We start from the raw sequence: 27,150 nt of genomic DNA, 5'->3' as shown, positions 1-27,150 counted from the left end.
GGCTTTTTAGTCGGGCATGGGGCGGGAGTGACGTCACAGGGTGGAAGAGGCGGAGTTATGGGGTGTGGCTATTGCATCAATGTTACTGAGTCCTGCTTGGTTTTCCTAATTTGGGAAACCTGGCAGGAGGTTTTGACCCGGACAGCCCTTCCGAAAACCAGGTTGTCCAGGTCAAAACTGAACAGGTGGCAACCCTAATGCTATTACCAGAGATCCCTAATTTTATGTTCTCGGATTTTATGTTTTCCTAGAATTTTTTTGACACAGTCCCCTGGGGGACTCAAGATTGGGGTTCTGCTTGTTTTTATTGTTTTTGAGATACAAATCATTTACGAGTGTGCTTCCTCAAGCTTTTATTCAAACGATTAAAACCATCACGGAGTTAGGCACCCACAGCTTTACGCGTTTCATGGCTTCTCGCCACTTCATCAGAAGCTACTGATGAAGTGGCGAGATGCCATGAAACGCGTAAAGCTGTGGGTGCCTAACTCCGTGATGGTTTTAATCGTTTGAATAAAAGTGATATTTTATGGAAGGATGTTCCTGTGATCCGTCCACAATTTACCTATATTTCACTGAGTTTTGCCTGGAACGGGGGCGTGTTTGAGACGTTGCAGCACGGAGTACCTAGTTGCAGTTCAACCCATCTGTTGAGTGCTCCCCTGTTTTGCTATTAACCAGAATTTACTGAATGTCTACAGTTTCCCTTTATCTAAAAATAAAATGAAGTGTACTTTTTATGAACATCACAGTTCTCACACAAACAGTACAAAATAAGAGACTTCAAGTATTTCACTTCATTGGTATAGCTTTGATGTTTTCAACTTTTATTTATTTTCATTGCATGAAAGTGTTCATTGCATTGAAGAGTCCATTTTACCTCAAAAGTGCCCCTGTTCTGGTAGCATGGGCCTTAATAGCAGAAATTTATGAGCTGGGCTTACCAGAATCAAGATAATCTTAGGGTGGAATATCCAAATGTACTGTGACAGACAAACTGACTACAACACAATTCTCGGCAAAACTGTGTGAAATCTTATATTGTATTTTTAGTGCTTGTAATTTTACTTAAAAATAAACACATGCTGCCATAGTCATCCATATAAGTTGCCCTGGAAAGGTTAATATTTGTACTTGCCAATTAACCTGTTTGTATGTTTTCAGAGTATGGAAAGAGACTGGAAACTCACACAGACTCGAGATTATTGTAGCCTTGCATATTATGTTTATCCAAAAAGTCATCCAAGCCACTATTAAATGCATTAATAGAATCTGCCATCTCGACATTACCTAGCAAGGAATTCCATATCCTCACTGCCCTCATATGGAGAACCATTTGCGTTGCTTAGATGACCAGTCTAAAGGAATGGCCTTGCATTCTTTTCTTTTTGTTCTATTTTTTAATTTAATGGGTACAGTTGAGTCTAAAAATTGATATGCACCTAACCATTGCTATTAGGGTGAGAAGGGCTAATAGCGAATAGTAATTCCTTGAGTGAGAATTAAAGCCTCTCATTTTTGGTTTTAAATCAGTGCTATATACTGTATGTAACATGATACATTCATGATTCATTCATTCATTCAAGATCTTCAAATGAAATATTCTGTAACGTCACTTCTATGTTATCGTGTGGGTATCTCCTTTTATTTTCTTTATGATGTCATGTCACAGTAATAGGTTAGAAACTCTATATTTTAGCTTTTATTAACTACATTCGATTTTCTGTGGGTTAAATACACTTTGCTGGTATTGTATTTAGGGACATGTTTTTTATATTACTTAACTTGAATTAAGGCTTGGGATAGTCTTCCGCATGCTTCTCACAATATTTTGCTGCCATTTTTCCCATTTCTCCTGACAGAGCTGGTTTAAGTCCAGTACTTTCGCTTTGTTGTATTTTTGTCGTTATTGGTTTCATTTGCATTGTTTTGCAATGTAATGCATCGTACCAGTTAATAATGGCCACTTTGGTGACATATTCATACAGCAAATGTGAAGCCGATACCTTGTTAGTGTAGTGACTTTAGGAGGGGTGAGCATTTAGGTTGTTTGTCTCTTCTGTATTCCTTTGGAAATATTGTTGTGGTTCTGCTAAGGGGTGGTTCACCTTTAAGAAAACTTTTACTATGTTATAGAATGGCCAATTCTAAGCAACTTTTCAATTGGTCTTCATTTTTTTTTTATAGTTTTTGAACTATGTGTCGTCTTCTTCTAACTCTTTGCAACTTTCAAATGGGGGTCACTGACCCCGGCTGCCAAAAACTATTGCTCTGTGAGGCTACAATTTTATTGTTATTCTTACTTTTTATAACTTCTTTTTCTATTCAGGTCCTCTCCTATTCATATACCAGATTTCTCTTAAGGTAATATGGACACTAGCAACTGGATAGCTGCTGAAACTCCAAACTGAGGAGATGCTATACAAAAAGCAAAATAACTGAAAAAATTCAAATTGTTCCAGAATATTAACTCAAAGGTGAAAAACCCCTTTAAGGCTTAATTTGGGGGTATGGTATCTGAGGCATCTGTCAGAGCAAAGAGTACCCATTTTATGTCGCTCTTTTGGGATTAAATAGGATAGTGGAGGATCTGCAGGGCTATCTCTTAATATTTAGTGCAGGGGTGGGCAAACTACGGCCCGCGGGCCATGTCCAGCCTTTTTAATCTGGCCCGCCAACTCCGCGTTCCCCTTTAAAGAATTACGGGCCCTGATTGGTTGCGCCCCGTACGTGCGATGTCAGAACGCACGGGGCGCAAGCATATAAAAGTGTTGTGATGCAGCGGGGAGCCAGGGGACAGGCCAGTGGAAGGACGGAGGAAGCAGGCCAAAGGAAGCAGAAGGTCGCTGGAGAATGGAGCTGGGGGGAGCCGCAGGAAGCTGTAGGTCACTGGGGGGGGGTGATGGAGAATGCTGGGGGGGGAGCTGCAGAATGCTGGGGAGTTGAGCGGGAAGATACTGGATCGGAAGCTGGGGGGGAGCTGAAGGATGCTGGGGGGGAGCTGGAGTATGTTTGGGAGGATGCTGGGGGGGAGCTGGCGGATGCTGGGGGGAGCTGAGAGGCCCTGTGATTTCTGATGGCGGCCCTGGGCGTAACCCTGGCCTGTCCCGGCCCGTCTGTAAGTCAGTGTTGCCCCTGAGCCAAAAAGTTTGCCCACCCCTAATTTAGTGGCTGACTGAATGATATAGATGTGGTATTTCAATATATCTGGCCGTGTGGTATTGGGTATGTCAGTGGCCCATTTAAATGTAATTGTGTATCTCGTGTCAGTATTAGTAAGTGATAGGGTTATCTGGATAATGTAAGAGGTGGATTGTTCTGTCGTATCTTCTTGTCTTATTTTCTTATCTTTCCATATTTGATTTAGTGAAATATGTTTGTTCTTACCTTCCAGTCGTTTTAGTATTTGTGTTACATAGTGGCGTAATTGTAGGCAAAGAAATGTGTGAAGGGGGGTGATGGCAAAGAAGTCTCTTCTTCCAGTATGTATTGCAACGTCCATACACCTTGTATACTACATTGTCAGGGGTTGAATGGAGTTTGGTAGATGAAAGGAGAAGGAAAGGCAAAGTCACTTGGGGGTGCCAAAATGTTAGGCACCCCCAAGTGACTTTAATCGATTACCTTTTACCCCGGGCTGGTGCCCCTGTTCGGAGAGAACAGAACCATCCCGGGGTAGCTGCAGCGCTTCCTGCTTTGCTCACGCGCATGCGCAGTAGAGTGAAAAAGCCGAACTTAAACAGGAAAGTCGGCTTCTCACTCTACTGCGCATGCGCCTGTCGTTTAGTTGTTGCAAAACGAAGCAGGAAGGAGGAAGCGCTCGCTACAGGTACCCCGGGCTGGTGCTGTTTTCTCCTAACAGGAACACCAGCCCGGGGTACAAGGTAAGCGATTAAAGTCACTTGGGGGTGCCTAACATTTTGGCACCCCCAAGTGACTTAGCCTTTCCTTGTCCTTTAAACGAGAAGCTGGTATTTCCCAGCCTTGCCAGCTAGCACAGGAAGCTTTGGGCAACTTCCGAAAACAAAGCACCACATATGCTTTCCCACTTGCAATTAACTCTGTTGCTGGTGAGAAGGCATTTCGAGGAGCTTAGTTGCCTGTAGTAACTGAGATTTAACTGTGGGCAACTAATATCCCCCTGTGCCATTGTCCTAACATAGTTCCATTGTCTTTCTGAGTATTAGGCTAATGCCAGACGTGGCGTTTTTATGCTGCGTATTTTCTCTGCCTAAAAACGCCACACAACCCACACAGCCCCTGACTATGGCGTTTTTCAGCCAGGCGTTTTGCCTAGTACTGGTGACGCAGCAAATCCCATTTCCCATGGTGCTAATAGTGCGAAATAGTAAAACCGCCGTGTATTTCGGCAAGGTCTGGCAGCTGTCCCTGCTCTCATCTTCCAATTCTGGGAGTTGTCCTCTAAAGCTTGCCTGAGCAAACGTAAAAACTGTATTCTGAAAACAATATATTTAATTAGAAAGGGAAGTTTGAGAACAAACTTCATATTGGTTTGAAAAACGTGAAGTCACTGAATAAAATCTGATCTGTTGTTGGCTCCGCCCACTTTTTCTAACCTTGGACCACAGTTATATAGTAAAACCCACTGTGCAAAGTTTGTGGACTAGGATTAATAGTTAAAGAATGGCAGCAGTTTACATTTAAACCACTAAAAGTCAATAGTAGCCAACTGTGAAGAGTTTGGGGATCCTGGTTTTAATACTGTGAGAATGGCAGCAGGTTGGATTTCCCCATTGAAAGTCAATAGGTAAAATCTGATTTGCTGTTGGTGGCTCCTCCAACTTTTGGGCATCCAACAAATATCATATTTTGATTCAGAGTGACCCCATGACTATGTGATTCCAATTTGGTGAGTGTGACCTCAAAGCTGTAAGTGTGGCAGCAGTTTAAATTTCCCCATTAAAGTCAATTGGTGAAATTTGATTGGCTGTTGTTAGCTCCTCCCACTTTGGGGCATCCAATAAATGTCGCTGTTTCATTCAGGATGACCCCATGATTATGTTATACAAGTTTGGGGGGTGTAGCTTCAAAGCTGTAAGAGTGATAGCAGCTTGAAAATCTTTCCTTTCAAAGTCAATGGAAAAATTGAGGTGTTCAGAGCAGCACCACAAAAATATGGGGGGGGGACAGGATCGCTTAGAAAAGCACAAGCAACCTGCTCCGTTATAGGACGAAGAAGTGTGTTAGGTTTGCGTGTTGTACCGGTAAATCTGTAGGAGGAGTAGAGTTTAGAAAATGGGGGGGGCGAAGAAGAAGAAGCAGCAGAAGAATAAGCTGAAGTCGAAGAACAGTATGTTGGGTTTTTCAACCCAACATAAGATTAACTTAGCAAGAAGCAGTGTGTTTATCAGAGCTGCCTTTGTTGGGGATGTGATTCTGTGTTTTTATTTATTGCTGTTATACCTAGCCTTGGTATACAATACATACTGCATTTTACATGATCATTCAGTGTTTATTTTCTGCAGTTCCAAGTTGCTACTATCTCATTGCTGTGGTGTAACACCATTATTTCTATGTGTTTTATTTTACATTTAGATACAGTAAAATAATAATACATTCAAGGGGGGGGGGGTTATATTGTATTTTTAATTCAGCTGAATACCCAGCAGAGTTAAATGCAGTTTGGATGCACAGGGAAGAATTAATGATTGGAAGATACAGGGTTGGTAAATTATTTATTCTGGCCCTGAGGAAGCTGAAAAGCTGAGTGAAAGACTAATAAATCATTTGTGGTAGTGCTGGTTGTCACTTCCAATTATTTTAGACGGTTTTGTGATAAACTACAGCACCTGCTATATATCCCTACGCTATCCCTTGATGCTTGCAGGGCAGCTTGTTCAGTTGATTATCAAAGGCAACTTTGTCTAAACTTTACTTGAGCAGCAAAGAAATTTACCCTGGGTTTTTGTCCGTTTCTTACATTTTCCCTTTGATTCTTATGTATTTATATTTTCCTATCTCTGAGCAATCCTCCAGCCTAAATGATAGAACAGAGACCTGTTGCTACGATTTGAAGAGTTCCTTTTTACTGTATCCAGAACTTCCAGCATCAAGAAAATCTTTTTGCTATTTCGGTAATTGCTGTCAGCCTAATACAGATACGGAACACACAAGCAGCCATCTTGGTGAATTTGTGTGGTTGAGTTTGTTGCAGAGATTGTGTTGCTGCAACAAGTTGTACAGAGTATGGTAGAGGAAAAAGAAACACTTCATGAGCATCAAGTTATTCATACAGTTTGCTCCAAAGAGGATAACTCTTTTTTTAAAGCCACTCATGTTATATCATTTATTTAATGACTTTATGAAAATGGCAGGAATTATATATTCATTGAAATATGAACATCTTTGCTAGTTTGACACTCCATATGACCTGTCACAATTTCTCTATATACATAATAAAAATGATTTTATTGGTGTATGGTGCTAGAAAAAATCATTTTCCTTTGCACACCGCTTCTGCAAAATATAGAAATGTTAAAATTCTGCTGTAAACACAGCTGGATTTATATGCATTAATCTGATACATCATAAAGTTAGTAGTTCAGAAGAAAACTCAACAGTTAGAAAGCACACTCTAATTTTAGATACATGTGTTTAAAAAATATTTAGAAATGTTGAAAAATATATTTTATATAAGACACAACAGGGGCAAATTTCTCAAATGTGAGATTAGAGCTCACCACAGAAAATTTCACCCGCTTTCTATTCATACCTATGGGATTTTTAGAAGAGTACTTATCAATGGGTGAAAGTCATTTGATACATATGCTTCTAAAAATCCCAAAGGAATGAATAGAAAGTGCATGGATTTTTTCTGTGGTGAGCTCTAAGCTGACATTTTGAGAAACCTACCCTATAATGAATTTTAGGTGTTATGAGGTATTTCTTTTAGCTTGTTCTGATAACTGTAGACCTGGCAACCAATTTCAGATTGTGTGGGTAGGGGCATATGGCATGTTTAGGACATTCTGTGGGCATGATGAGAAATCTCCCAAATACGATTCAGGGGTGGGTGATGTCTCTGTGTTTCCCTTCATAGAAACTGTGGCCATAATCACAATAAAAACTCCGCCTTTTAAGGTTGTATGATTACACTTTTCTCCAAAAGCATGCAAAACTGTTCCCTCAATCTCCCATTGACTGTAATGCAGACATCTTGTCGGCATCTTAATGCCAAGTGCCACCAGTGTGGGCACTTTTAGATTGTTCACATTACAGTTAGTGGGAAGGTGCAAAACTCAAGTTAGTGGCAGTGGTGGTTGACTGACTCATGATCTGCAGGCATTCATTGTGTGTATGTGTGTGTTATGTCTACTACTTATTTTCTGCAAGGCAAGAAAACATACATATATATAGTAATGTATTCTGCAACTGTCAAGGTAGTTTAGAGCTAGCTACTTTGTCACTCGTAAAGGCAAATCTTTCACTGACCAATAACAACCGTTTTATCCAGTCTATGAAGATTTTCATTCATCCAGGTCATGGTATATCTAGTATAAATAAATTTGAAGCAACTGGACTTGTATAGTAATCATTGAAGACGTTTCAGATGTCACCTTTCTGAAGAGTTACATAGTGCCATTGTGATTGGATTAGTGGAAGAGTATATATGCTGAGGACTTCCCATACCAGTCAGTTGAACTGAAGAAGCTGCTCGGATGAGTAGTGAAACGTCTTCAATGATTACTATACAAGTCCAGTTGCTTCAAATTTATTTATACTAGATACGTTTTATCCAGTGTTTCCAAGTCCCTTCATTACTTCTTACTGTTGGTCTTTTCTTTAAATATTTGTCTTGGTTTTTTTGGGAACTGACCAGATACAGTATAGTGAAGCTGATAAAGAGTAGAGTAATGTAATGTCTAAATAAAGTGTTATGTTACCACTAGTGTGTAATAGTCATGCTGAAATTGTTAATAGGAGATCTCTAACTGGCAGAACTAAAATTGCATTATACATGATAATATTTCATTTTAAATATGAATGAAAACTCAGATTGAAGGAGAGATGGCAGATAAATGTTTTATTTTTATTCCAATATATGCATTATGCGAAAGACATGCTTAATATGGAAGTCAGATCAACGGACTTTATGGGTGAACCCTCAGATGATTTCAAATGTAAAACATCTTTTCTCACGCTATAATAAAAATTACTGTATGAGTGGAATACTTAATGTTTGGACTATTTATTCTGTGGCCTTAAACTTTTCCGGGACAATGTTAATTTCTTTTTGCCGGTATTTCTCTTGTTTTACAAGATGTCTAATGTCTCTGTATAACATGTCCCTGCATAATTCCAAAGTTCTCAAACCCTGCATTGTAAATAGCACACATTATTTATGCAGAAACAGAGCAGCAAGTTTGAACACTTTTTAAAGAAAGTTACAATGTTAAAAAGTAGACAACATTCTATATAATATTTGGTTATATAAAGTTTTAGAATTCTCTGTATTTGAATATGTGGTGCAACATGCAGATGGCCTGTTCAACATGTAGCTTAAGGTCTGAACCTATTATAATATATATATGTATATGTTAGTTGATCCCAACTAAGATATAAATAATCCTTATTGGGGGGTTTAATTAATGTTGTATTGATTTTTTGGTAGACTTAAGGTATGGAGATGCAATACCCTATACGTGTGTGTGTGTGTGTGTGTGTATATATATATATATATATATATATATATATATATATATATATATATATATATATTATTATTTTTTTTTTTTTTTTTGTGCAGTGCTACAAAGAAATTAGAGGTGACATTAGTTACAATCAGCCTACTCTTGGCCTATGGTATTGTGGGTAAATACTGTAAATTATAATTGCTTGGGCTTGCTTAGCGACAGGTTTCATTTTGCGCACACAAAATAAATCAGAACATCTTTGCCTTAATTTGTTACATTTTTTTATTTGGTGTAGTTAATTTTGCCTGTTATAAATGTCTCAGAAGTTGCATAAGAAGGTCTAAGGGGCATGTGATATCCTTACCTGAAATAAAAGACATTCTACAATATTGAATTAATGCAAACTAGTGATTATCAAATATAAAATACTTTTGTTATTACAGAAAAGAGCAAAAACTGATCATGAAAAAAGTCATGCATATTTTGTAACAGTTTTTTTTCAACCAGTTAGTAATTTGGCCTCCCCAAGTAACATGTTGTGCTTTTTGTTATGTATCAGTTATAAATAACTGACTATTGTCATTCACAGCTGCTGAGTATTTGAAGGGATATTGTCATAAAATACATTCATTTTGCCTGAAAACAATGTTGTTGTACTATGTACACAGTGATAGAAAACTAGTTTGTGAACTGGCAGTACATTGGAAAACAATAGGTCTTCCAGTGAGTTTTCTACTTTGTACCTTTATAAATGTCCTCCAATATGTTATGACATATCATCAGAAATAGTGAGTGGGACTGCCTTAGCATTCCTAGAAATATTTTGTGTAACACGCTCAACAACACTATGGGCCCATTTACTAATGCTCATAATTTTTTTTTGTGATTCAGATTTTTTAGCACTAAAAGTCACAGGAAAAAACCCCCACAATTATTTCTAACCTTTACTATGTTTAAACACAGCTAAAAATCTGAAACCAACAATTCACCCACTAAAACTCGCCAAGATCATGTAGAAGTCAATGGCAGATGTCCCTTTCCTTCCCTGGAGTCTTAATCCTTTTTTTTAATGAAAATTTGAGTTATGTGACTTTTTCTTACTTTTTAGTAAATTTACTTTTTAGTAAATGTAAGACATTTGGGGAAATTAGTTTATTTGAATTTCTGAATTAATCAAGTGATTGTCCTTAGCCAAATCCCTGCACTTTTTGAGAAACTGGATTCAATCGAATCTCAACCCTTTAAGTCATGTCACTGTAAAGCTATGAACACTTTTTGTGTCTACGACAAAGTTTTTTAAAATTTCTGTATTCAAATTAGTGTTTAGGTGTGGTTCAAAATTCTGCCAAATCTTTTATGGAGGATTTGGCATTTTGACTCAAGAAAATATGGATTTAGTGCATCCCTTTTTATTGTTTCTGTGTTTAAAGGAGAATAAAGTCATTTTGGCATTTTACTGACAATAAATTTGCCACATTAGTGCCACCTAGAACGCTATATTTATTCTGCAGAAAGCTTTACTATACCTGAGTAAAGAGCCCTAGAACCTCACTCTGATAGCAGCTGCCATTTTAGCTTGGTCATGGTAGCTTCCTGCTGCAGTTATAGCTGTTGGAAGCTCAGATCACACATTACTAAGGGTGGTAGAAGTGAGTTCTTTCTTATGGGATGGGGGAGTCGGAGAAGGGAGGGGGAGAGGGAGAGTGGTGAGAACTGAGCAGACTCAAGCCCCTAACCTAAAGGAGCCCTAAAAGAGAAGAAGTCTGATACTGAAGGACATGTTCCCAAAAAAGGGGACACAAAATCCTGAGTTTCTTGTGATAGAGGACTCAGTGCAGCCTTTCTGAGAGTGCTTATGGCTGATTTTACATAGACCTTTCTGATTAGTTTTTACCTTTCCTTATCCTTTTAAGTATGTCTGTGTTTAACTTAGCTGAGCTACACTATTACCGTATATACTCGAGTATAAGCCGATCCGAATATAAGCCGAGGTACCCAATTTTACCTAAGAAAACTGGAAAAACTTATTGACTCGAGTATAAGCCTAGGGTGGGAAATGCAACCGCTACTGCTAAGTTTCAATAATCAAATAAATAACAGATAAATACATAGATAACTTTAGGGAAAGAAAAATGCTACAGCAGCAGACAAAAGCAAGTTTGGGAACGCTAAGGAAGATGCCATACTAATTATCAAGTACTTGGACCCCAGTGTACAAGTCCCACCACAATACTACAAAAATAATTTTCTTACATTTTGAAAATCAGTCTTGTGATTGCAGTACATTAGCCCTGCTTTATGGCTAAGCACGCTTCCACTCCTACTCACCAATGACTTGCCCCTTGCTGGTCCCATCCTGCTTCCCCTTGCCCCCCACTACCTTAAGAACTCCCCTCCTTGTTAGTGGCCAGAGACTGCCACTCATGACAAGCCCACCCGTGCACCAATCGCCTCCATAGAACTACATATCCCACAATGCGGCGCCCGTGGATGGAGGTGAGTCTGTGCACGCAGGTTAAGGAACTCTTCTGAAGCATGTACAGTATCTGGCACAGGCAGTTTTGGCACAGGTGCTTGGCCGCCGTGTATAGTGACGAGTCGCTGTGCTGATCTGCCAGCCATATAATCTGCAGGCAGTTCTTTACCTGCACTGTCCGGACCAGGAAGCGGGAGCATTCTTCTTGATCTGACGATGAACGCGCTCGCACGGAGGTGAGTGCGTATGCATTACATCGTCAGATCAAGAGTCGGCAGGAGAGTGAACGGAGTGCACGGTGTCCGTGTGCAACACGCTGCGCGACGTACGAGGTGGCAGATATGTACCGGCTTACGGCTCTGTTTGAAGAATGCTCCCGCTCCCGCAGGTAAAGAACTTGCTGCAGATTATATGGCTGGCAGATCAGCACAGCGACTCGTCACTATACACGGCGGCCAAGCACCTGTGCCAGATACATGATACAGAAGCATTCCTTAACCTTGCGCGCACGGACTCGCCTCCATCGCCTCGTTCGAGTGCATTATGTGCAGGACGGACACAAGTGGAGGTAGGTAGGGGAGAGGTATGCTCGAGTATAAGCCGAGGGTTACTTTTTGAGCACATTTTTAGTGCTGAAAAACTCGGCTTATACTCGAGTATATACGGTATTTCCTGAAAAAATGATTGAGTTTCACCTACTAATTGTTTGTATCCATTTGCTTTAAAGAAGCTACACCATTTCAGTGCTGCAAATAATTGTGTCAATGCCCATCCTAATTGTGAAATGCTTCTATTCATCAAGCACCTAGCATTTTGGCCATTAGAATGGTATTTTTTTTATGTAATTTATCAACCTATTTTCTGCCGTTTTCTCTACCAGTGTATTTCAGCCAGCAGAGAAGCACCCAAGTCCACCTCACCCTCTCCCATTTAATTTAGATGAAATTGCCTGTAAGTGCCAGTACTGGTGCTTCTTGGCCTGAAAACACTCTAGTGTGCATTTTGAGGCAGAGAACTGCCAGCGTTGATGATTTCAGGCATTACATATAAATGGCAAGTGGCAGGTGTAGTTTTAGGCTCTTCTGTCCCGGCTGAAAATTGCCAACAGATAAAACACCCTGCAAACCTTTAGCCTTAGTTCAATTTTGATATTTGAAAGTGTTTTTCAACACTAAAAGGGCAACCAAAAAATTTTTTTTTTTTAATTCATTTAATCTTAATTATTATCCTGAACTAGCAAAAACGTCTTTCCTTGTGACGCTTTAGATAAAGCAAAATACTAAGTAGAAATAGGGCTGTAGTTCCCACAGCTGCACAGCAGATAACACATAAGCTGTATGGAATGCAACGATTATTAGAAATAAACTTGGGACAAATTATATGATAAAAAACTTTATGCTGGTGCTTGAGAAGTTAATATAACCTTTAAATGTGAATTAAATACTTTTAATTTATGGTGTTACTGTCCCTTTAATTAATATAAGTTCATAAGGATCTCCATGAACAGATTTTCTGCCTTTGAAAATCAAAGCACCTATTAAATGACTTTGAAAAAGACATGATACGATTGGCATTGATTTTTATTTTTTTCTTCACAGTTTTTGCAGCCATGCTCTATATCTTGATGTGGATAATAAGGTTTGAGTGCCAAGCACGCTGCTTTAGTTAACAAAGAATTTAACACAAACGCTTCCTTTGGCAGGAAGACTCATGGGCTGCCAAGTAGAAAATTTCAGTAGCCTAAGGCTGCTGTTAAGTTCAATTCCTGCTTGTAAGATCAGGTGGCACAACCGATTATGCTATTTCCCGAGACAAGAATGTTACAAGTTTTATTGAAAGAAAATTAAACTTTCTATAAGAAATGTCTGAGAGGGTTATGCTAGATATTTTGTACAAGCTTCTACCCAGTAGGCATAACCATATCTGTTTAAAGCTTTGTTAGTTTGATTATGAAGCACTTGTTTCTGTTTTATGTTCACCTTCATACAACATTCTTCTTTCTGTATAAATGTGATAGTTTTTATTAATCTGATATGTTGACAATTATGCTATATATATTTTTAAACTTTGTTGGTTGAAGGGGATGTAAATTAAAAAATACTTGTGGCTTATTAAGGCCAAATGAAGTAAATTAATAGTATAAACCCATTCAAAATGTTCTACCTTAGTACTTATTTTTGTGCTAATTCCCTGAAATGAGCTCTTATCACAGCTCCTAAAAACCTGCAGGGCCAGTAGAGATGATGTGAAAAAAGCAGGGGAATTCTCTGTACCAGAATTGGAGAAAAAAAAAAAAAAAAAGCAGGGACTGACTTGATAAAAGCACAGGAGTTTGTGTACTGAGTTGTCATTGGCCAGTTGCTGATAAGAGCAGATAAGGAAGTGAAATATGAGCAGAGAGTAAAACCTGCCCACTCTTCATTCTACTGCAGACACTGAGGAATTCAGGGCACCAGTTAGCTGTGTTTTAACCCTGTTTTAACTGCTTTGCCATCTGATTTTTTTTGAACTTCTGTAATGGTGCTTTCCTATCTTAGGGCTAAACATATGCAGTGGCTTGCAAAAGTATTCGGCCCCCTTTTCCACATTTTGTCACATTACAGCCACAAACATGAATCAATTTTATTGGAATTCCACGTGAAAGACCAATACAAAGTGGTGTACACGTGAGAAGTGGAATGAAAATCATACATGATTCCAAACATTTTTTACAAATAAATAACTGCAAAGTGGGGTGTGCGTAATTATTCAGCCCCCTTTGGTCTGAGTGCAGTCAGTTGCCCATAGACATTGCCTGATGAGTACTAATGACTAAATAGAGTGCACCTGTGTGTAATCTAATGTCAGTACAAATACAGCTGCTCTGTGACGGCCTCAGAGGTTGTCTAAGAGAATATTGGGAGCAACACCACCATGAAGTCCAAAGAACACACCAGACAGGTCAGGGATAAAGTTATTGAGAAATTTAAAGCAGGCTTAGGCTACAAAAAGATTTCTAAAGCCTTGAACATCCCACGGAGCACTGTTCAAGCGATCATTCAGAAATGGAAGGAGTATGGCACAACTGTAAACCTACCAAGACAAGGCCGTCCACCTAAACTCACAGGCCGAACAAGGAGAGCGCTGATCAGAAATGCAGCCAAGAGGCCCATGGTGACTCTGGACGAGCTGCAGAGATCTACAGCTCAGGTGGGGGAATCTGTCCATAGGACAACTATTAGTCGTGCACTGCACAAAGTTGGCCTTTATGGAAGAGTGGCAAGAAGAAAGCCATTGTTAACAGAAAACCATAAGAAGTCCTGTTTGCAGTTTGCCACAAGCCATGTGGGGGACACAGCAAACATGTGGAAGAAGGTGCTCTGGTCAGATGAGACCAAAATGGAACTTTTTGGCCAAAATGCAAAACGCTATGTGTGGCGGAAAACTAACACTGCACATCACTCTGAACACACCATCCCCACTGTCAAATATGGTGGTGGCAGCATCATGCTCTGGGGGTGCTTCTCTTCAGCAGGGACAGGGAAACTGGTCAGAGTTGATGGGAAGATGGGAAGTTTGCCATCTCTTCAGCAGGGACAGGGAAGCTGGTCAGAGTTGATGGGAAGATGGATGGAGCCAAATACAGGGCAATCCATATATATATATATATATATATATATCCATGTGTTAGAATGGCCCAGTCAAAGTCCAGATCTAAATCCAATCGAGAATCTGTGGCAAGATCTGAAAACTGCTGTTCACAAACGCTGTCCATCTAATCTGACTGAGCTGGAGCTGTTTTGCAAAGAAGAATGGGCAAGGATTTCAGTCTCTAGATGTGCAAAGCTGGTAGAGACATACCCTAAAAGACTGGCAGCTGTTATTGCAGCAAAAGGTGGTTCTACAAAGTATTGACTCAGGGGGCTGAATAACTACGCACACCCCACTTTGCAGTTATTTATTTGTAAAAAATGTTTGGAATCATGTATGATTTTCATTCCACTTCTCACATGTACACCACTTTGTATTGGTCTTTCACGTGGAATTCCAATAAAATTGATTCATGTTTGTTGCTGTAATGTGACAAAATGTGGAAAAGTTCAAGGGGGCCGAATACTTTTGCAAGCCACTGTATACACTGAATTAAGATTTTGACTTTACATACCTTTACTTACCTTTAAGGCCCCTCTAGGTGATCTTTCATTTGGAAAATTACATATTCAGCCACAAATTTCACCATAATCAGCCTTTAAAGGAACAGTAACACCAAAAAAATGAAAGTTTTTTAAAGTATTTAAAATATAATGTACTGTTGCCCTGCACTGGTAAATCCCCGGTGTGTTTGCTACAGAAAGACTACTATAGTTTATATAAATAAGCTGCTGTGTAGCCATGGGGGCAGCCATTCAAGATGGAAAAAAGGAGAAAATGCACAGGTTCCATAGCAGGTAACAGATAAGCTCTGTAGAATATAATGCGGTATTATATATTATCTACCAAATAACCTGTGCTTTTTCTTCTTTGAATGGCTCCCCCATGGCTACACAGCAGCTTATTCTGAGTCTTTCTGAACCAAACACACCAGTTGTACTAGTACAGGGCAACAGTACATTATATTGTAATTACTTGTATATACTTTCATTTTTTTGTTGTCCTCTCAACTATTAACAGAATGGGTATATTTTTAGGTTTTAGCTCATTGTGGGAGTAAGACCATAAAGTTAGATGTACATATCAGAACTGAGCACTGATTGAACTTCATTGGCTTTTCCAGATATAATTGTCTGTAACCCTAACTGCATTCAGTATTGTCTAAGGACAGCCTCCTTAAAATCCTATGCTGTAAATATATTACTTTCCAAAGCACCTCACGTAGTAGGGAAAGGAGAGGAAGAGAGACTGATTAAATAAAAGGAGTTCTCTTAATGTGGTTGACATGCATTGCCAAAGTTGTTCTAAAAATGCAGTTATTTGTAATAATTTCATGTCCTTTATTACAGGTCTGGAACATTCATATTTAATAAGAGTAAGGGCTATCAAAGCGAATTGCATGACTTTGGGATTTACAGTTTGGTAAGTAGAACAGAATTGCTGTTATACAATTTTATACCTGGTGTTACATGTTACATGAATTATTTCAAATAAAGACACACAAGCCATCTCAAATTACTGCTTTCTATTTCCTTTTTAAATCTACAGCCTGGCAGTATTTAGCCAATTGTTGGATTGGTCTTCAGGGATTACCCCCCACTTGCACCTTTCATGTTTGGTAGTATTTAAACAAGAAATAGAGTGGAATGCTATCACCTCCAAATAATGTGCATACATAATCCCCTATCTTCATCCAGTATCTAATCTGGCCTTGTTTGCTACATCTGAAGCATCTAAGAAACTGACTTTTAACTACAGGTTTATTATTTGGAGTTTCCCTGGGATAATTTTTATTGCAAGTTTGTTTAGTCCATGTTTATCATGTCAAAATAGGTTTTTAAGATTTTATGAGTGTAAAAATGATATATAAGTTGCAATATATTTGTTTTTAAAAAGAATTAACTCCTTCCTTCCACCAGAGCCTAATTTTTCAAAGTGCTGCTGGATGGGTCTCCTCTCCAGTTTGCATGAGAAAGTGGATTTCTAGACGGGTTTCTGGGTATTGCAAATGTTTAGTAGCTTGGGCGTGTTGTTTATAGTCACAGCCTCGGCTATGTTCGGTGCCTCCTGTTTGAGTATTTAAAGATTTAAGGCAAAGCTAAATTTTTAATAACATTATTTTTTAGTTTAATTGTTGTCAAACATGTAACCACAAACTTTGAAATCTATAATTTTGTGGTTTTATTATTATAATTGTATGTGATTTTTATCTAGGTTCTTAAGAAATAAAGTTTGTTTTTTGATGAAGGCACTTCATTTTATTTATTTTTTTTTTACTATGGATCACTATAATATGACTATAAATATTGGAATGAATATTAATAATTTGTATATTTTGATGCTATAAAAAAGAGGTTTAGTTAGAATGCGTTGTTTTACTGAGTGCTCAGCAGAAGGAGAAGTCTTAGAAACTTCTCTGTTCATCAAAAATACATTAGAATCTATATGAAGGACAATGAACCGTGAAACAGAACTGTTAAGTCAGTGGTCATATGAAGTTTTTTAAAGTGAAGATTTGCTTTAAATAATTGATATCATTCCTACAGTCAGTCTGCAAATCAAGCAGGTGGTACATACAGGGCTTCTTTGCACCCAGCACATAAAATCACTTCCTAACTCGCACATATGAATGACTTGTATGTTGGAGGATTGGCAGAGGACTCCTACTTTCCTTGTGTCCCACTGCTGAATGCAGACAGCAGTTTTTTATGGGAGGCTAAACCTGTGCCCACAGGTGTTGACAGCGTAGGATGGAAAGTGTGTACAACATTGCAGTTTTCTCCTGTTTGACATTTTGCACCCTGCCTTGCTGTCAGTAAATGAGCCTTCATGTGTTTTCTTTATTGGCTGTACATGGTACCAAACTTGCAGAAAACATCCATGTAGTCAGGTTCTTACTTATTGTAATAATCAATGTAATGAACATTTAATGAAAGCAAAAAGATAGCTCTGATTCCTATTTCTAAGAGAGATTTCTTTTAAACATTAATAGACAATAATTATGTTCTAAATATATTCCAATTCCCTTTTGGGTCATGAATGGATGGAACAGCAATGAAATAAGGAGAAATATATAATTTTCTTTTCAAGAAGGAAGATAATCCTATGGATTCATTAATTCCAACAGGGGACCAAGTCTCTAAAGACTATACCTAAAATAATTCTCTGCAAGACAAGTCATTAGTTATGTCCTCTGCTCTATCAATGCTCTAAATAATGTCCATGGGAATAGTACCATGTGTCTTAAAGAAACATTAATATTGTTATAATGCACACGTATTTAAGAAACAACATATAGCATTCATAAATATAACAATGCATTTTTAAGCTTTTATTTGTAATTTAGCTACAGTGTCAGCTATATGTGTAGTAAACAGCACCATTTGAATACCATAAGATTAAAAAAGCCTGTATTCCATCATGCTATATCCTCCTAGTAAAAGTGATGTTTCAGGCCACAATAGGCCTTTTTTCAAGCTTGAAAAAAGGCCTATTGCGGCTTGAAACTGTTTTTCTTTTTAGTGTCAGGGACATACCATGGTGCTTGCACAATGAGGTCTCCAGAGCAGAGAAGTGAAAGATACTCCTCCATTGAAAAAAGGGTTATTCAATATAAATGTATGCAGTAGGAATTTTACTCTTATATATGTCATTGTTACTTAGGGGCTGATTTACTTACCCACGAACGGGTCGAATGGAGTCCGATTGCGTTTTTTTCCTAATGATCGGTATTTTGCGATTTTTTCGTATGTTTTGCGATTTTTTCGGATTCTTTACGAATTTTTCGTTACCAATACGATTTTTGCGTAAAAACACGAGTTTTCGTATCCATTACGAAAGTTGCGTAAAAAGTTGCGCATTTTTCGTAGCGTTAAAACTTACGCGAAAAGTTGCGCATTTTTCGTAGCGTTAAGTTTTAACGTTTCCAATTCGGGTCGGATTCGTGGGTTAGTAAATCAGCCCCTTAGTGTTTTATCATCTTGTAATATTAAAGGGGAACAAAAGCTTACCTGTGTTTATACTAATCAAAGCCATCAGGAAGTATTCCAAGGTAGTCCAACCCATTTCAAAGGAGACATATTGGATAAATGGGAAAAACCCTAATTTTGTAGGCAATTATGAATAATATATGGTCCTGGTCTAACTTTGTGCTAAAAATGTATCCTATCTGTAAAAATGGCCCCTTTATTGGAGCTCCCTATAGATCCTATCACTTCTCTGACCATGTTTGAAATGAAGGATGGGTGTGCCCTAACGGTCCCTGCCAGAAGCAGTAGGAGGGGGAGAGCCAATCACAGCCCTGCAATCACACAAGCACAGACAGGCTTCAGTTCCCTATCAGGTCAGCCTAACTGCTGATTGGTTCCTATCCTACAGTGCAGTGTACTGCGGGCCACTGGCTCCCCTGCACATCCAGAGAATTCAGTCAGAAGTAAGTGGAACAGAGGAGCGGGAATAGTGGGGTTTTGGTGGAATTTCTCAAAAAATCAGGCTGCAGTACAACTTTTTTAAGCACAATCCTTCTATATTTAGAGGAGTATAATTCACTGGTACTTTCTTAATTTGTATAGGATATGTCTCCTTTCAACAGTATTGAGATATACGAATATAATATAACAAATATAGGGCACAATTTACATTTTGTACTTTATTGTGTAATTGAAATATGCATGAAAATTGAGAGCCCATCTTACCATACACTTGTGGAAGTGTTGGGTGCTTAACCAGAAGACCTTTTCCTTGTATGGGGTCAATACATTAATGTAGAAAAATCCAGAAGCACACCAATAATTTGAACTGTGATTTATTTGGCCCTTGTACATCGGCAAAAATAGGGCAGTAAAAAAAAAAAGGGCCCTTTATCAAGGCTTGATTACAAAGTACATTTTGTAATAGTTTTTTTTCTTCAGTTACATCATCTATATCTTTATGTACTGTTTAAAGATCAAATATTAATATGTCTACATAAGTAAAAAAAAGAAAAAAAAACTTTACATAGAGTGTGCTTACTTTATTACATGACTTTATGTGGGGAATGTTCCCTCTGTATTGTTGAGCTAAGCACCTACCATTTTGGTTTTTTTTCTGATATTCACAAAGACACAGACTGACCTCAGCTTTTCTTTTTTTAAAATCGAGAGGTGGGATTGGGTAAGGTACCGGGCTCCGAAATGAGTGTGTTATTGGGACATTGTGGGCTCCTTAAAATGCAGTTGATGGACAGTGCACAATAAAATTGAAACAGAAAGGAAGTTTTGGGGGTCAAAAGATGACTTGCTTTATTTTTAGATATTACTGAAGGAAGTCAGAATTGACTTAGCATGTAGTTGGTTTTCAGTCTGAATGTTTAGTCTTGTATCTAAGTGCAAGGACAACAATCCCTTTTTTTTAGTTCAGTTTCACAGACATATATTTGCCTTGAATAACTTCCTGCATTAACCTTTATTTACTAGACTCAATGACTAGTATGGTGTTTTGTACAATTTTTCTAGAGACAAATACATTGACTGATCTACAGTATGCATTTTTTGTACGTATGCATGCATACTATAGCCTGTTAACTTAAACAACATGCAATATACAGACCTTAACTACAGGTTTGGATTAGATGACTCCCATTACATCAGGCACATCCCATTATAGAGATGTGTCTGTCTAGTGTCTTTGTTATTTACTGTTGTCTACTAACATTTCTCTTGTTGAAAATTGACTAATAGACAGACAGTATATATTAGGTATAACTATAAAGCAACTTAACAAGTTGAGTAATTTGAAATTGTTCCAGCACTCATCTTAACAGCCTCTTGACTTCAACTGAGTGGCAGGTAATGTCTTTTTATACAGCTAGTGGTAAGACAATAACCAGAATACCATTATAGTAGCTCCACTGAACTAAGGCAGGTGTTGGCTGAAACTCAATAGGGGTTAATTACAACTGCTCCTGCTGCAATCCAGTAGCGCTAAGGGGCACAAAGCATCCTCCCTTAGTGCTTGCTTAATTTGTGGTAGGCTCAGTGACAAGCTCAGTGTTCTGCTCTGCACCACACAACAGGTTTAAAATCTGGCACAAGCTGTGGAAGCAAGGCAGCCTTGTTCTACGATAGGTGGTAAGTATGGACCCCATTTTGGACTGCACCCACAGCCACTCCCTAAGTTGCATGTCTGAATGAAGAATCATGAGTGTTCCAGGAGGAGGCTGACATGGTCTCATTGATGCCCTAAACCATTTGTCTTTTTGCTGATGGAGAAACTTACCTTGGCCCAAACAAGTAAATTTATTCAAATTAAATTACTTTTTTTGAAGGATTACATGCAATACATTCTGATCTCTGCTAAATGGAAAAGCTTCTATCTTAGAAAGGATATTAGACTCAATATTGGGAGAGAGGCATCTGATTTTGTGGGCTGTTAAGAGTCTTTTTAGGAATTTTAAAATAAAATTATGTTTTACTTATTCTTCAAGCACAAATCAATTTAGAGATTTGGTGCTAATGCTACCTAAATGCCTGCATATATAGCAAAATATAAAGTATTGAAATGAATGATACCATTCTGTGAACTCTAAAATGTTCCTCAGCAATGACCACAGATGCAGAAACAAACATACACTCTTTAATTCTTAAGCATCATTGGGTCTTCCGTGTATTCTCTTTTTTCTATTTAGTTTTAGAGCAGTTAATGGTTTGTTTATTCCTTAATACCACTGGACAGCTGTAGTATTTCTGAGTGTGCTGAATTAAGTGAACTTATGTGCTTTCCTCTAGCAGTAGGCAGCAAAGAAGCATGCTTAATGCTGCTTTTAAATTAAATAGTAATATAATTGATTGTTGATAAGAACCTTTAAAATTCATTTTCTGGTTGAATTGTAGATTGTTTAACCAGCATTTCTTTGCCTATTAAACTAATTCACTGTGTGCTGTGCTTATTGTATCTGTAAAGCATAAGACCTTTTTGTTTTGGGAGTAATTAGCTGACACTGTTTAACCGATATTTAAAACAATAGCAAATTCTAAATAATTGATAGAGAAAATTGTGCGTTTAGAAATATTGTACCAAGCCCCGGCAAAACAAAAATTATTTCACTATCCTTTTAGGGTATGTGCTGATCCATTTAATAGCAAAATATAAAATTTCTGTTTCTTTTTAAAAGGTAACACGTGTTACCAGTCTTACACTGATTAAGCCATACGAAATCATGAAAATTACTGCATTCACTAAAAATAGTAAATTCCACACCAGTCTCTCCCATAAAAACCACCACTGTCAGCAAGAGCATCCACATAAGCATCTTAGTTGGGTGCTTTATACTTAGCACTTATGGCATTTTGATCAAAGATACTTGTGGTCAACGATTAAAATGCTGCCACCCAGCTCCTGATGACTCCTAGTTCAGTTGAACTAGGTGGAGCTGTGCGTCATCGAGCACTTAGTGTTAAACTAGTAGCTGGTGCAGAATCGTTCAGTGCTTCTCAATAAACCAAATGAATAGGGTTTAGGAGATGTATATGTACCTGGTCAGGACATTACAGGTGAAATCCTGATGACATCTCATTGTGATTGTCTTCCCTTAGAATATATTACCTTTTTTTATTACCTTGTTTACATTAATCTTGTCATTAAGTCACATACTAGTAGAGGTATATGATATCTTATCCAGAAACCTTCTATTCCGATATATCTGAATTACTGGTAGGCCTCTCCCTTAGAGTCCATTTTAAGCAAATAATTCACATTTCTCAAAATTCTATATTTATAAAGTGCCAACATATGTGCTGTAAAATAAATAGGTGTATACACTAACCGTACAGATTACATGCAAACCATGTACTTGATAGTAACTAAACTGTATAAATACACACTGGTGTTAAAACAATCCTATTGGGTTTATTTATATAAATGTTTTATTAGACTTAAGGTATGATGACCCAAAGTACAGAATGATTCCTTATCCAGAGAACCCCAGGTCCCAAGAATTCCAGTCAAAAAAGAAGCCGTCATGTGGCAGATCAAATGGAATATGGGTGACAGATTACAATAACAGCTGTCAAGAAAAATACACAACTGTATAAGGAAAATTGTGCTAGATGAGAAAGCAAAAGTTCTCCCTATACAGTTGGTGCCCTGGATCTGTAATAGCTTACATACAGATCATATCTAGTCCAAGTGCTCTCAAATTGGCTTGAGGTTCATCTTACTCTTGCTGTCATCTGTTCCATCACCCTCATATCTTATAGTTTATGTATTGCTTCAGACAGAGAGTGTGGCTGGGGATCTTTTCATGGCTGGGCTTTTGCCTAGATGCTGTAAAACTGCAGTCTGTTTCCCACTGGTTTTATGACACAATGGTTCCTCCACTAGAGCAATTAAAATGTCTAGGTTTATTTTCTTAAACAGTACATAGAAAGTAAATCTTCCTACCAAAATGGTGTAATCTTAGGGCTTCCATATAATATGCTGAAAAGCACCCATGGCCCCACAATTCCTTCAGCAGAGGGAGGAAAACAAAGAGTAGTGATACATTTTTTTTTGAACATTTTTATAATTGGACCAGTGTTGGACCAGTGTTGTTAGTGAAGTATCACATGGGTCTGTTCTTGTTCCTTTGTTTTTAACGTGTTTATTAATGACTTGGAGGTGGGCATTGAAAGTACTGTTTTTATTTTTGCTGATGACACTAAATTGTGCAGAGCGATTTGACAAAATAGGAAAACTGGGCAGCAAAATGGAAAATGAGGTTCATTGTTGAAAAGTGCAAAGTTACACACAATGGTAGAAATAATATTCTAAGCAGTGTCATTCAGTAGCTACTAAAGCAAATAAAGTGCTGTCTTGCATAAAAAGGGGCATTTCCTCAAGGGATGGAAAACATAATTATGCTTCTTTATAGGTATATGGTAAGGCCTCACCTTGAATATGCAGTGCAGTTTTGGGCTCCAGTCCTTAAGAAGGATATTAATGAGTTGGAGAGAGTGCAGAGACTTGCAGCTAAACTGGTAAAATGGAAGAGTATAACTGTCAGGCTATATTGTCATGGTTGGGGTTGTTTTCACTGAAAAAAGATGCTTGTGAGGGGACAGAATTACTCTTTACAAGTACATTAAAGGCGATATTAGACATATAGGGAATGCTCTTTTTTCCCCATTTAAATGATCAATGCGCCAGAGGCCACCCCTTTAGATAAGAGGAACAGAAGTTTAATTTGAACTAGCGTAGATGGTTTTTCACTGTGAGGGTAGAGAAGCTGAGGAATGCCCTGCTGTGATGTGATGTTGTGATGGCAGATTTTGTAAATGCCAATGAGAAGGAAAGGTACAATTACTGGGGGCTGCTAAAATGTTAGGCACCCCCTAGTGATTGTAATCGCTAACCATTCAAGAATGGTTTGGATGATTTCTTGAACAAGAATAATATCAAAGACTATTATGATACTAAAATCTAGATATTGGTATATATATATTTTAGTATATATATATATATATATATATATATATATATATATATATATATATATAATATATGGGTGTGTATAGGTAGGTCTGCAAGAGTGTGTGTATATATGTGCACTGTAGGGGTTGACCTTGATGGACTTTGGTCATTTTTCAACCTAACTTAATGATATAACTTGGCATCAATGCATTTGGCCTATTCAGGCACATACTGGCAAGGGTACACCAGCACAAAGTTGCATGCAACAACAATTTCACATTTATCTTTTAACAAGAAATTAAAGGTGTTTTTAAATAAAATTCTTGTTGAATTAAACATGAATTCTGAGTGAAAATAACTTGAAAAAAAATATTTAATTTCCCTTCTGTTACAAAACCTTTAAGTGTTTAACTAAGTAACTAGCTATTCCAAATATTTACTTGTGGTGGTAGTATCCTATTTAGGTGATGAGTGATGTTCCTGTAAATTGAACTTGAGATTTAAGGAGAAGGAATGTTAAAACTAAGTAAGTTTTATCAGAAAGCTATATGTAAATAAAACTATAAGCACTCACAGAAACGCTGCACAGAGGCCTCTATCAAAAGATACACAGGATATATTTTCTTCTTTTGTGCACACATGTTCTTAAGTATCAGACTTTCTTCCCTCATAAAAATCTTTCAGGGCATGGCACGAGTCTACGCAGCTTGCTACTCTCTTCTCTTTCCCCCTCCATCTCTGCTCTCTCCACCTCCCATCTCTGCTCTCTTCAAGTTTCAAGTTTATTGTCATATACAAATAACAATGAAGCATCATTACTGTATTGAAATTTTTTTGACCCGTGTTCCTCCCAACTTTACATAGACAAACAAAACAAAAAACAAACAAACAAAAAATACAAATATTAAATATAATAAAAGTGTGCAATAAAGGTACAAGTATTTACAATAATAAAATGCAATATTTGAAATTGTGCAGTGAGGATTTAAAGTGGCTTTGCTTAAAGTGACACTCTTCCCCTCCCATCTCTGCTCTCTTCCCCTCCCATCTCTGCTGTAATCTGAGCTACCAGCAGTTAGAGCTGCAACACGAAAGTTTCTGAGATCAAGCTAAAATGGCAGCTGCTATCTTAAACAGAGGGAGCTTCTAGGGCTGTTAAATCAGGTATAGGTAAAGCTTTCTACAGTATAAAAATAGCGTTTTAACTTGCACTTTTGTGGCTAATCTACTGCCAAAAAACTACTATAATTAAAAGTTAAGTGCTGTTAAATGCTGTAAATTCAGGCACTTGATACTTGAATTAATTCCTTGCTAACCAATATACTGTGCTGGTGTTGTTTGGAAGCAATTTGTTTAAAGAGTAGCATATGTATATAGAGATTTAAGTTGGTGCCAAATCATTTATTTCTATGCAATTAATGATAGAATAGAAATAGAGTTTTTGCCTTGCATCAGAACAATTTTCATGCCTCACTCAATTCCTAATGTAAATTAGTAGGAACATTGGTTATCCATTTGAGAAATTGAGTTGGTATAAAAATAAAATGCACTTATGGCATGTGGTGCTTTGTGTATCATCCAGGGAGTGTTTTTCTGTTTATCTGTCACTTGCATTAGAAGAAGCAGCCACTGGCTGCAGGTGACATTAAATATTAAAGGTTAACCTCAATTTCTTTACTGACCAGGCATGGAGCAGAAAGTCCCTTTGCTGCAACTGTATTTAAAAAATGTGACCTGGTAGAAAGCAGAATTGTAGTTAGTGTTTCTGTTTGGTTCCTCTGTTAAAGGGTCTTATAGTAACGCAGACAGAATCATTCACTACACATTGGAGATGTCACTTTCAAATCAGAAGACTGCTAACCAAAAGCAAAAGAAAACACATTTAAATATTAATCTGTATCAGTGTCACAATACTTAAGTCTTGTCAACGAACTGTCTTTTATTCAGGCATTGGAACCAGAGTATTAGGGTGAAACAAATTACCTCCCAGTCTTATTTTTAGATTCAATTTATGCAGCAGTATTTCTGCTTTATTATAAAAATAACAAAAATGTTAGGTTTATAAATTATTGTAGACCTTGTTTAGACCTTTACATCTTGTATGGGGCATTGTTATATTGATTTTACTTGATTATTGTCCAATAAAATGCATTATGTATTTTGATACACTTTTCATTGTGTTTTGTGTGTTATTGTGGGCAACTGTTATGGCAACTGAAGAGATGCCTGGTGCGCCGTGTTTAGCGAGATGTGCCAAAATAAGTCACACCCACTGTGATAATAGCCTCGCCCACCACCATTTTCCGGTTTTGCCAACTATAAAGCAAAGTTGTTTTGCTGTTCCCATCTACTAATCAGTTTGATGCCCAGTATGCATCGATTTAAGTATGTGGCCTTTACTGACCCTCAAAAATAGTGCATATGAATCTTCTCAACTGCCAATTCGAACACTGATGATGGGGGACCTATGTGTTTAAACCCATGTGTAATATTTTCATACATTATGGGGTAATTTACGTCAAGGAAGGCAATATGCAAAGTGCCCATCTTATAATGTTCAAGTTAGGGAGCAGGAGAGGATACAGGCCGTAAGGACAGGGCTGGCTTGAGTCCCCTTATGCCACTCTGTGCACATCACACAGTCTACCCCCAGACAGAAATTCTACCTGAATGAGTGCACCCCTTAGTGCCTTTGCACCTCTAACCAGGAAAAATGTTACTGACTTCTAGGTTTAACTCCTTTAAGTCCAATAAATGTTGCCTTCTCTAATATCAGCTTTATGCTTACATTTTTCCTTTGCCTTTTTGCTTCTTGTATTATTCCACTCAGCATTTTAATTATATTCATATAGTTCTACAGCTACTCTTGCATTCAACTGAAAATACTGGTAGGTGCAAATGTGCATTATTTCACATAAATGGTACAATTATGCTATCATCTCTGAATAGCTCTTTAATACGGTT

At 37.8% G+C, this 27,150-nt stretch overlaps 1 protein-coding gene across 2 annotated transcripts in view; it reads left to right on the top strand.

Annotated features, from left to right (window-relative positions):
* The window catches only part of tbc1d5 (TBC1 domain family member 5), a 286,560-nt gene that overhangs the window by 19,851 nt on the left and 239,559 nt on the right, over positions 1-27,150 (top strand). For both annotated transcript variants that reach the window (XM_031903544.1, XM_031903545.1), the window contains exon 2: positions 16,110-16,182. The gene's annotated coding sequence lies outside the window, so the exon portion shown is untranslated. The remainder of the gene's footprint in view (positions 1-16,109; positions 16,183-27,150) is intronic.

The sequence above is a fragment of the Xenopus tropicalis genome, chromosome 6, assembly GCF_000004195.4.
Source record: "Xenopus tropicalis strain Nigerian chromosome 6, UCB_Xtro_10.0, whole genome shotgun sequence".
Taxonomy (NCBI): domain Eukaryota; kingdom Metazoa; phylum Chordata; class Amphibia; order Anura; family Pipidae; genus Xenopus; species Xenopus tropicalis.
Note: the sequence above shows the minus strand (reverse complement) of the source record. Positions and strands in the feature narration are given on the sequence as shown.